The sequence below is a fragment of the Pectinophora gossypiella genome, chromosome Z (assembly GCF_024362695.1).
Source record: "Pectinophora gossypiella chromosome Z, ilPecGoss1.1, whole genome shotgun sequence".
In the NCBI taxonomy this organism is placed as follows: domain Eukaryota; kingdom Metazoa; phylum Arthropoda; class Insecta; order Lepidoptera; family Gelechiidae; genus Pectinophora; species Pectinophora gossypiella.
In genome coordinates this window covers 20,653,004-20,665,671 of record NC_065433.1, presented here as the reverse complement: position 1 = coordinate 20,665,671, position 12,668 = coordinate 20,653,004, and the positions used below count along the sequence as shown (strand labels likewise).

Here is a 12,668-nt window from a genome sequence, read left to right as displayed (position 1 = left end):
TACACTGACAGAAGTCTAGCCCTTAATCGAAGATTAAAATTAGCTGTCAGTTAATGAACATTGTGGCGCCGGCGCATTATTTAACGCCGCCTCGGATATATACTGCCAATTGGATTATAATTGTTTTTCACGCTCATTTGCTGTAATTGAAATAAATCTTTTGTTTAATATTTATTATTTATTTTATGCTTTATTGATTCCCAAGCAGTAAACCTGTTCTGTACTTTGCAATCCTTTTGTTTTTAATCACATTTGACGCGTCAGTTTATACGCTTTGATGCAGCTCTCAAGCGGTAAGGCCCCGACAAGTGGATTATTAACACTTTTTCCTTACCTACTGTTTTGTAAACGTATTATTTGTTACTAAACAATAATTGGAGATAAGTACTAACAAGAAAATTACCGGGAGGGAAACAACTATGTACGTGAATAACAGAACTGGATATAATTACTTATTCTTGAGTTGTTTGTCTTGGATGATAATAATGCTCCTATTTGTTATGCAGTTATGGGCTTGATTTTCAGCTCAACATTTTTGTTTGTTTGTTAAACAGAAACTTTACAAAAAAGTTTATTAAAAAGTTAGTGATTATTTAGAAGATATGAATGCATGGGATTAATTGTATGAGAACTGATATTAGGCAGCTAAATTACTCAATTGTATGAAAATAAACAAGAAGTTTATTTTTTTTAAAGAACGTCTAGTGCCGAGGTTTTTCTTGCAGCTTCTTTTCCCCGGCTATACAGGTTGTGCGAAGCTGCAGTAGTTTTAGGCGGATAAGACGTCCGTTATGTAAAAATTGACGATTCAAAGTGTAACTATGCTACCTACTGAATAAAGACATTTTTGAATTTGAATTTATATTTTTCCAGTTTAGTGCTTTTTTGCAAAAATAATACATCACGACATAGGTTTTATAGCTCTAAGTTATTACTTAGTAAAATGTTTTTTTGCGACCGTGAGTTCATACAAAATGTAGAATTATAAAAATACATTAAGTAGTATCAACATGGACCCGGTAAGTGTACTGCAACTGATAGAGAGTACTTCTTGTATTGAACAATTGTTAATCTCAGTGATGGCGGTGTAGTGACTGTGTGGCCTTAAAATCCTCAAGGATGCAACAAAAAGCAAATGGAGGAACATTAGTTTGATATTTCTTCAACATTATCATTTACAAGGAAGTTAAATTAGCCTCAACTGATAAAATGAGTACTTATCTATATTAATACTATGGGATTTATTTCCTTTATGAGCTTTGTTCTTAGCTATTGTGCTGATTGTTAGCGGCTGTCGAGTTGTGCAATCACTTTATTTGACTCAAGCTGATGCGTATGTACCTTCATTAATCCATTCTCAGGGCTGGGAGTCTCATCTGTTAACCTATTATGATTTCTGACTCGTAAGGTCTGTTCCAAATATACGATTATTGTTATAGTAGAGTTAAACTAGTAGCGCGAAATGATGGGTAATCTTCTTGTTCTTTGCGAGTCGATGGCGATCGAAACTAAATTTTTGCTGACCAATAATTGGCCACGCTTACGGCATTGTCAGTGGCTTCGTAAAGGTCTTTAATAGTGCAGGTGTTAGGGCACTTAGGACAGCACAAAAGGTGAGCCATAGTTTGTGGTGATACTCCACACTCGCAATAATCGCAACCATCAACCAGGTATTGTGATATAATAAAGTACAGCAGCTCGCTCCGTCTTCTTCTTATCGTGTGGGTTGTGAGGTGGAATACCAGCCTCTTCAACCCTGGTGTCAGGGTTACTATTGAGCCGGTAAAGGCCCCTGACATGGCTCATGTAACGACTACTTACTTACATCAATAAGTAGTAACCGGGAGCAACGGCTTAACGTGCCTTCCGAAGCACGGATCATCTTACTTTCGGACAATCAGGTGATCAGTATTTAATGTCCTAATCAAACTAGGGATCACAAAGTGATTTTTGTGATATGTCCCTACCGGGTTTCGAGCCCGGGGCCTCCGGATCGTGAGTCCAACGCTCAACCACTGGACCACTGAGGCCGTTGCTCGCTCCGTCAATAGCTGTAAATTAATACTTATTATTATATATCAACATCACAGATATAAGGGTCAAGGTGTAGACATATATACGTGGTCTCTCTAAAAAATAATTTACAATAAATCTGCTTATTATTAAAATATATGTCTCGCAACCATCTCCACATTACATCGAATACAATTACCAATTTCATCGTTTTCACAATTATTTTTTTCATCATTTCATGTCAAAATAAATGTGAACCGAATAATTACTCTTCTAACAGACACTTTACATAATCAAACGCGATGTATTTCGCAAATACACATGCAACTTAAATATTTTAGACGTACACCTTTCAAAATGACTGACAATGCATTAAGTGGTACTAATAAATATATTTTTTATTTTAGTTCCAATTGGCTTTTGCGGTTAGGTACCAATGAGAAGTTTTGACTGGTACATTAACATATTGTGGAGAAAGGATAAACTTAATTTATGTCTACTAGTGTTCTACAGCCTACGTGCCTCCTATCTGTATTAGTCTACTTAGTGCCTATACATAAGTACTATAATTTTAGAAGAAAGAAATAACTCTTATCTTGGAGGTTTAGAGCTTTTAGACTTTATACTGTATACATATAAAAAAGATAGTATAATGTATGTATGTGTTATATACTTTGCGAAATTAGCGGTCAATTTTCAATTACAGAGAGAAATAAATATTTTAAAAAATCTGACTCAGACGGGACTTGACCCTGCGGCTCTGCATGGACAAGAGTAGGACCCGGTGGTGTAATGGTTAACACGCTCGTCCCGGTTTGACAAGAGCCGCGGGTTCAATTCTCGTCCGAGTCAGATTGTTTTTTTTTTCAATTTCAATTTTCTTTTTGTGAGTTTCCCTAAACTCGGGTCATTAGCTATAAAAACAAATATCATTTAATTTTCAATTAATTTTAAAACTATAACAGATTCCCACAAAAGTCTAATACACTAATACAGTCATGAGCAATATCATGTTCCCACTTTAGAACCCTGTTGCACTATCAATTTGACATTTCATGAGCCTTACGGCTTAATTTGTCAAAAAAGTTAAATTGACATGGTTTCAAAGTGAATACATATTAGTACTCGTGACTGTACATGATTGAAGGTATTACATCATTTGCATGGCGATACCCGAGCCTGCTAAGTACCGGTGAGGCACCAGGCGTCCGCTTCATTACTCGCGGCGTTCGAGTTTAGATAGCCTTCGATAGTGCGTGTATTAAATATGATTCAGAGTTTCAGTTCCGCGTACCGGAACTTGATTTAATATAGTCACTGTTATTGGATCCTGATAATTTATTACCATCTGCACTCGTGGGAACGACTCCGCACTAGAAAATGAGGACTGATATTACACCGTGTCAGGTAATTAATTGAATGTTGTTCGTCGTCTAGTCTGTTCGTTGTTCGTCTACTATTATCACAAGTTAGTAATCATTACGGGGCTTCCTGACACAGGTCTTTACATCAGGCTTACTAGGAAGTCCCAATAACGGTGTTATATATGATGTACTATTTAAAGCAAATAAACTATTTTGATTTTTTATTATTTATAACAGCCTCCGTGGTCTAGTGGTAAGAGCGTTAGGCTCACGATCTGGAGGTCCGGGTTCGATTCCCGATGGGGACATTGTCGAAATCACTTTTGTAACGAAGCATTTCGGACCAACGAGCCTTGTAGCGACATCTTGTGGTTTCTGGCGATATATCGTTGTTTTATATTTTACCCGCAGGAAATCGCAGATGGCGCTGCAGGGTTATCGATGGGCCCGAATATTTTTGATTATTTTATTTTTTCAAAATTTGGTATATTTAATTATCTGCAACATTTATTGAAATTATATTATATTTTATTTAGGTTTTGGATCAAACAAGTCGATCGATTGTTGTCGTTGATTCGGCGAATTTATGGTTTGGTAGATTTTTTCTAGTTTGGCAACTTTGTTCGTGGTTCTTGTGTCAGACTGACAGCTGGCTGAGCTGAGAGACAGGTTATGGAAAGTGGGGACGTCGCGAGAGCGCCGGAGACTCCACTGCCGTAACAATAATGTGGGCAAATTAAAAGCCACGATTTATCGGCGACATCAAGAGCCGATGTCTCGATTTAAACAAATAACTTAACCGAGATGGTAAGTCCTCGCAATTCTTCGTGCATATTTTTGCACCAACTTTGTGATAACCTCGAGGTCCTTGTTTTCAGCAACATCACTGAAATCCCATCGCCGAAGGTCCAGTGGGTGGGTTTAGGTTTCATCCGAGCGATGCCCAACTATCCCGGATGAACCTGTAAGTTATTTTCTTTGTTTTACACTCGTGAGTTGCATTGCCACGCTGTCAGCTGAACCACATGCTAATCATTGCCATTCCTTGTTGCAGATGGGGTTTTTTTTTCTTTAAGTTTTAATGTTTTAACGTTTTTGCAAGTTTAATTTTCTAACGTTTTGCAAGTTTTAATCTAAGAAGAAGTTTATGATTGGATCAGACTATTTCAACAAATTTTGTGAATGAAGATTGCTACTGTTTTCTTCTGCGTTTGCAAGTTATTTCAAGCTTCATTTCGGCGGAGCTTGCCTTGGTTGTTTGCACGTCGAAGCTTCCCTTTGTGCGGCGCGCATGTGGATGTGCCGCGCCTCTCCTTTTGTCAACACACCGGATAAGGCCCGGTGAAGGACTGCGAGGTTGACCGGTGGACGTGCAGCCCGCCAGCTGCGTAACAGTTGGCCCGCTGCGCCGCCATCGTCCAGCACGCCTGGCCTGAGCCGGCCTCAACGCATCACCTGTATGGTATTCCGGAACGCCTCAGGTAGGCCTGATAGTCGGAGGTCCTCGAGTAAGTGAGGTGCCTACAGGTGTACGGACAGTGTTTTAAATCTAGTGATATCCCATGGTTGTTACGGAGTGACAATTAACCTGACGGACCAAAGCGCGACCTGTCTCCCTCCATAGGGTTTTTGACCTACCTATGGTTAATGAAATTTGTAGATTTAAAAATATACATTGTACAAATTCAAGGGAGTTTTCTTTGTCTCATGCTCACCGGTCTATAACATCTAGCTGTGCCCTTCAGGTAAACACCACTATAAATTTCTGAAACATATCAGTATTTTAACACCTTTTCTATTCACCTACCTTGTCTATAGGTAGCAAAAGATTTTTGTTTCACTTTGTGAGACTGTCCTTTGTTTGGTAAGGACTTTTCAGGCTTGAATCACCTGATTGTCCGAAAAAGTAAGTAAAAAGTGATTCCGTGCTTCGGAGGGCACGTTAAGCCGTTGGTCTCGGCTATTAGCCGTAAAAACACCTCCACCAACCCGCAGTGGAGCAGCGTGGTGGAGTATGCTCCATACCCTCTCCGGTTGATTGAGAGGAGGCCTGTGCCCAGCAGTGGGACGTATATAGGCTGTTTATGTATGTATGTATGATTTTTATTTGATTTTGATTATGTCAAACCTCACCTACATAAATGGGGCTTAAAGGAGTCGCCATACTGTGTATGTGGTCATCCGGATCAAACCATATCTCACATAGTGAACGAGTGCCCTCTACACAGGTTCCCAGGTGGTATAGCCGGGCTGCATTGTGTGACGATGCGGCAGAGACTTGGTTAGGGGAGCTTAAGCTGGATATATGATCCACGCAGGATATTTTACTTTTGTCTGCCGTACGCAATAATTATGTGATAAACGTCATTCGAGTATACAAATGCAAATTGGTGGATCATTACTTTGTTTATATTTCTACGGCGGTAATATGGCTACCTTTCACATTGGCCTAACAGTCGGTAAGGTGTGGGTACTTAGTTCATCTTGCAATGGAAGTACCTCTAACCCCAATTGGGATATAGTCTGGAGCTTATGTTTATATTATACTTATAAGTAATTCTTGTTCACTGAAATTCTTTAGCGATAACATACTCCTCTGTAAGAAAATCACATAATGCGTGCTTCAAATATTATTTTATATAAGTACCTATTTTCTACTTGTACTTGTAAAATATCAGTGTTAGTTACTCTTTAATGAAATCTTCTTGTTATCCTGTTGTAAGCTGGATTACCAGCCTCGTCAGCCCTGGTGTCAGCGTCATTATTGAGCCGCCAAAGGCCCCTAACATGACTCATGTAACGACTACATTCTTATATCAGTAAATAGTAACCTGGACCAACGGCTTGACGTGCCTTCCGAAGCACGGATGATCTTACTTTCGGACAATCAGCCTCATGATGATCAGCCTGTAATGTCCTAACCAAACAAGTGAGTTTCGTGATAACTCCCCACCGGGTATTTTTACAGGATACTTTTATTTATGAATTCTGGTTTGTATGTATTACAGTTTACAAATTCTTTATTAATTTTCAAGTTTAATGCAGTAACGGTGTAAAAGCGGCGACGTAACAATCTTAGTACATTTCAGACATCGTCAAGTTATTAGCAACACAAAGTCCTATTGACTGTTTACGTGCCACGAGGTTAACTTAATGAATTACATTATACAAAATACCTATACTTGACATTTAGCAGTTGTTAGGTTTTATTACGGTGAGATTGTGCTCTTTATCTAAGTACACGATGTTCAGTGATTGTTAAGTAATGTTCTTATCGCGTTTAAAGCAGGGATATGAGACTCCCGATAATTCGGCACTGTTGCAAGTGCCATGGTCGCGGGATGACTGATGAGATTGGAGTGGAGTAAGTAGATCCATAATTTTCTACGGGCAGACATATCTGTCTACCCTTTTTCTTTGCCGCTTGTCCGTACTTTAAACGCGGTAAGAACCCGTTATGTATTTTAATTATGATAAGTTGAAAAACAATGCCTTTTTCATATCCACCATCTTTTTAAGGTAGAAAGCTAAGAAAGCTAAGCTACGAAAGTGTAATCGAATAAAATATATGAAATTTACATGCCAATTTGTGTAAATCGCTTACATTTTCGGAGACACGGTCGATTTTGCAAGTTGGCTAAGGCGTCGGGTCATTCAAAATCGTAGTTACTTACACCTTATACTTGTAAACTTTTAGATACATAACACAACATATTGAAGACAAAATGACTAATGATTCGAAATTCAAGTTTTCTTCTAAATATATACACCTATACGTAAAATCACGCCTTTTTCCTACCGGAGTAAGCAGAGACAATGGAATCCATTTGCTTCGATCCTGATACACTTTTCTTGCTTCCTCCACATTCATAAATCGTACACGCATGCCGGTTCAGAGTAGATCGTACTGAACTTTTTCTAAAAACATCTCCAATTTGGACAATGCATGTCCTTCTAGGTCTTCCTCTGCCAGCCCTACCACCAACCTTCGCTTTATATACTGCTTTCGTAATCCTATTTCTCCTTCATGTCCAAACCAACTTCAAATTCCCTTCTCAGTCTTAGTCACTATATCGTCTTTTACACCACAATAATTCCATTTAAAACTGAAAATTCTGACACCGCGAATGATGTGTAAGAATTTTGTTGTGCTTTCAGCTTTAATCCATTCTCGTAATAGGGAACATCATCAGCATGTGAACCAACGGATTTATAGTTCATTAAAAGGTCTTTAGTCCAGTTCATTAAACATAATCTCTCATTAGTTGAAATGAAAAATCACAAAAACAAAGACCGGCGGAACAAAAAGCCTTTCAGTGTTTAATCCGCGGACGCCGACGGCATCTAGAAATGGATCTATCAATTATCTCGGTCGGCGTGAGTGGACTTTTGATTGATGCATCAATAAGTACATAAATCCATTAAGGTTATACCCATGGGACTGTTAATTGAGCATTTTCTACGGCTGTCAGGGGCTAAGGGCTATGGACGCGTGTACTTGTTCCTGCAACAGATTCGTTACTCTTTCCTATTCGAACTTTATTAGGAGAAGAAGAGCTTCCAAACGAACGGATTACTTTGATTGTAGAGTTTATTAAAATATATTTTTATAACCGTTGCTGTCTTTGTCCTTAACTTTAATTTAAAGTTATTAAATATGAAACGAAGAGCTCGGTGGCGCAGCGGTAAAAGCGCTCGGTCTGCGATTGTTGAAGTTAAGCAACTTTCGCAATGGTCGGTCATAGGATGGGTGACCACGAAAAAAAGTTTTCATCTCGAGCTCCTCCGTGCTTCGGAAGGCACGTTAAGTCGTTGGTCCCGGCTGCATTAGCAGTCGTTAATAACCATCAATCCGCACTGGGCCCGCGTGATGGTTTAAGGCCCGATCTCCCTATCCATCCATAGGGAAGGCCCGTGCCCCAGCAGTGGGGACGTTAATGGGCTGATGATGAAATATGAAACTGAAAGGGCTAAAATCACTTACAGTTACAGTCACTGTGGTCCTGTGGTTCACCAGCTTGCTTCTCGAACGAGGAGCGCCGGTTTGAACCCCGGTACCGGACGTGCGCGTGCGCCAATGAGTTATTAATTTATCTTAGTGCCTCCGCCTCCACTCGTTAACAGCCTCCGTGGTCTAGTAGTTAAAGCGTTAGGCTCACAATCTGGAGGTCCAGGTTCGATTCCCGATGGGGACATTGTCGAAATCACTTTGTGAGACTGTCCTTTGTTTGGTAAGGACTTTTCAGGCTTGAATCACCTGATTGTCCGAAAAAGTAAGATGATTCCGCGCTTCGGAGGGCATGTTAAGCCGTTGGTCCCGGCTACGGAGCAGCGTGGTGGAGTATACTCCATACCCCCTCCGGTTGATTGAGGGGAGGCCTGTGCCCAGCAGTGGGACGTGTATAGGCTGTTTATGTTATGTTTATCTTTTTAGTTAGTTTATCGTGAGTTTATGGTGTGTTATGTTGAAAGAGCTAATTGATAGATGTACTCTCGTATCGTAATAAAATACGAACTAACGTAAGTAAAGTGAACCTAACGGATTACCTACACATAACAGACTACCAACCTATACTCACACATGCACACATTCACACTACACGCACACAAACCACATACACTTTCACACTACATACTTATTTTCTTTTTTTTATTACTTTAATACCCTAATATTGCCACTGATTAATTAGTTTATAAGTAAATAGATTGGGAAGGCGCTGTCTCCCAAGACACAGGTTTGCCTAGTGCATTTGTAAAAACTTATTTCATAAACGTTATTATTATTCATTGTTTTAAGTTTACGCGGTTATTATCATAATTAAAGCACATAATAACGGGTTCTTACCGCGTTTAAATGGGGAAACGCGGTAAGAACCCGTTATTATGTGCTTTAGTTATTATTATTATTAATATAAATGTTCAGATTGATTTGTGTTAGTAAAGGTAATTGATACTATAAAAAATATATTATACCGTTGCGTATAATGAAACATAAAGCTCAAACAATGCGCTGGGGCCGATGCAAATGAAATAATACCTACCATGAATTGAACAACGAAGTAAGTCAAGGTTTCATTGACCGACTATCTGTATTTTATTATTTCATACATTTACTTATTTACTGACCACGACAAATTTTATGTGTGTTTTATGAAGGCGCTGTCTCCCAAGACACAGGTTTGCCTAGTGCATTTGTAAAAACTTATTTCATAAACGTTATTATTATTCATTGTTTTAAGTTTACGCGGTTATTATCATAATTAAAGCACATAATAACGGGTTCTTACCGCGTTTAAATGGGGAAACGCGGTAAGAACCCGTTATTATGTGCTTTAGTTATTATTATTATTAATATAAATGTTCAGATTGATTTGTGTTAGTAAAGGTAATTGATACTATAAAAAATATATTATACCGTTGCGTATAATGAAACATAAAGCTCAAACAATGCGCTGGGGCCGATGCAAATGAAATAATACCTACCATGAATTGAACAACGAAGTAAGTCAAGGTTTCATTGACCGACTATCTGTATTTTATTATTTCATACATTTACTTATTTACTGACCACGACAAATTTTATGTGTGTTTTATGTTATCTTGATAATTCTTGTCATTTTTACATAATAAACACCTAGGTAAGTACATCTATCTTATTTTAAAATGGGTGTAAATCAGAGTTTCTTTTTAAAACTACTTCGAGACGTCACGTCAGTTTAGATCTGTCTTTATTTAGAATTTCATAATTTATCTTTGACCTAGGAAACTACCTATGGGTGATTGTCTCGTATCCCTGATTTTAACGTGGTAAGAACCCGGTATTATGTGTTTTAATTATGATAATAACTGCGTCCTCCATCAACAGATTCCAGACATATCTCATTCGAAGCGTCTTAGTGAGTTGATATTTTTGTTCTATGACGACTTTTTCGAAACACGCGGGGTTTAGCCGGAATTCGGGTTTTTAAGTACGATTTTGGGTACCGCTTGGCACAACATTGTTTCAACAAACGATTTTCGACAAAGCTTTTCTTTATTATATTTATGTTTAGAATTAATTGGTAATATTTTTAAAAGTACTAATGTAATATAACAAATTACCTGTTGGAAGGTGGGGACGGGTCTCATGTCATGGTGCTTTCAAACAATGTATAATGATGAAGGACTCTACAGTCAAGTCAGGGCATTATCACATTGATTAAGTAAATTAAATTCATCTTTTTTGTATAAAATACCAGATAATATTTTAAAGTCAGAAAATTCATTTAAAGCTCATGTGAAGCTTATCTACTTTATGTAAAAAGGCTTATTATAAGATTAACGATTACCTAAATGATAAAAATGTCTGGTATTGAATGTGTTCCCCTAGTTATTAAATAACTTGTAATGTACCCTCATTGATTTAGAAGATGTGTTACTGTTGCAGTTTCTTGTCATTTCTTCTCCTCAGCCATAACACCTTGCGAAATGACGTAAATTCAAAAATGTTACATTGACCTTCAACAAGTTTATCCATGATAATTACGTTGAATAAATGATTCTGTTTTCTGATTCATGATAATTTGTAACATACACTATTGCACGTCTAATTCGAAAATCTTGCAACACCCGACCGTAACATCATCTTATCTTCAATTGCAAGATTATAATGCTCTCATTACGTAACTGCCATTATAGTTATAATGAGTTTAGAGCTAATACAATAGTTTAATTAGACTATCGGTCCATTAACATACGATTGTGTCAAAACATTCCTCTTGCTCGTCGCTGGCTGTCAACTAATTGTCAAAGATGTCTCGGCTCTCGCCATGATCTGTACACTTGTCCGGGGATAGTCAAGCGCACAAGTCTTGAACGTTTCAAAATAGTTTCTGTATTTAATTATAATATCTGCTACATTGAAATAAATATTGTCTCTTTCTCTCTTTATTTAAGAGATGTGCTCTTGTCGGTGGAGTAATCGCCATTACTCCATGGATAGGGCGTGTAGAACGGTGGTTGCCCCAATAGTCTTTTGTTCTAAATATTCTCTGTGTCGTCTGTTTTTTTTTATAACACGATCTGAAGTAATTTTTTAACACTTTCAAGTACAGAACATCTACAGGCAATGTCCCGACCCTAAGTGTCATTGCGTATCCGGCGGTCAGACTCCGTGAAAGTGTTAAGTAAGCAAAATACCTACTTAATACGACTACATTTCTTGTAAGTTTACCTATTTTAGATGCCTTTAAACATACATAGTGTTCACCTCAAATTCAACTGCATCAAGATCCAACTATTCAATAGAGATCCATTGAAAACATTCCAAAAAATCAGTTCATTGAACATCGTTGAAAGAAGCAGTACCGTGAAAGATTTTTGTTGCCACGTACACATCCGGACAAACACATAGGCACGCACTGATCGGCTTACGAGTATCAACTGGCACATCGACGCGTCCACGTGCCCGGATTAAATACCGCGTGACATCTGATTGTACACTTATTTGTACCGCTGGTGTATGATTAATGGTCTTGTGATGCAACGTTCAACGGGACGCTCTGATACCATTCCAACAAGTACTTTGTAGATAAATCTGATATTTGTTTGGATTTGTAGGTTTATGCTCAACGTTAAGATACGCAAGTTAGTTTATGGATTGCATAATAGGCTGATTTCCAACTAGTCAAACCATTTACTTTTTACTAAACGTCAAAACACGAAATTACTATGGAATTTGTAAGGAAATGCACACTGTAACATCATAGACAAACGTGATAAAATCTCGGACTTATTATTACGTTTTTCTTCATTAATAAATTCATCATCGTCATCATCATCATCAGCCCATTAACGTCCTCACTACTGGGGCACAGGCCTTCCCTATGGATGGGTACGATCGGGCCTTAAACCATCACGCGGGCTCAGTGCGGTTTGGTGGTTATTAACGACTGCTAATGCAGCCGGGACCAACGGCTTAACGTGCCTTCCGAAGCACGGAGGAGCTCGAGATGAAAACTTTTTTTTTTGTGGTCACCCATCCAATGACCGGTCTTTGCGAAAGTTGCTTTACTTCAAGAATCGCAGACCGAGCGCGTTAACCGCTGCGCCACCGAGCTCCTCAATAAATTCATAAATAAGTTAACTAGAAAAAAGGAAATGTTTATCGTTAGTTTTATTATTTATCTTGAACCCAGTACACGACCCAATTTAAATAAGCTACTATTATGACTGTTACATAGGATGCAAAAAAAATATGTCATTAGTCATTTAAGTACACAGTATTTAAGGCAAATGTTTAAAAAATCATGT

At 38.2% G+C, this 12,668-nt stretch overlaps 1 protein-coding gene and 1 long non-coding RNA gene across 3 annotated transcripts in view; one reads left to right on the top strand and one right to left on the bottom strand.

Moving 5' to 3' along the window:
- Nucleotides 1–12,668, bottom strand: part of LOC126380626 (neuronal PAS domain-containing protein 4B-like) — a 105,215-nt gene that overhangs the window by 77,633 nt on the left and 14,914 nt on the right. The gene's annotated exons all lie outside the window — the stretch shown is intronic.
- On the top strand, nt 3,907–4,988 carry LOC126380673 (uncharacterized). The gene is made up of 3 exons (XR_007568504.1): nt 3,907–4,184; nt 4,256–4,341; nt 4,432–4,988. It is a non-coding gene; the product is annotated as an uncharacterized LOC126380673 (long non-coding RNA).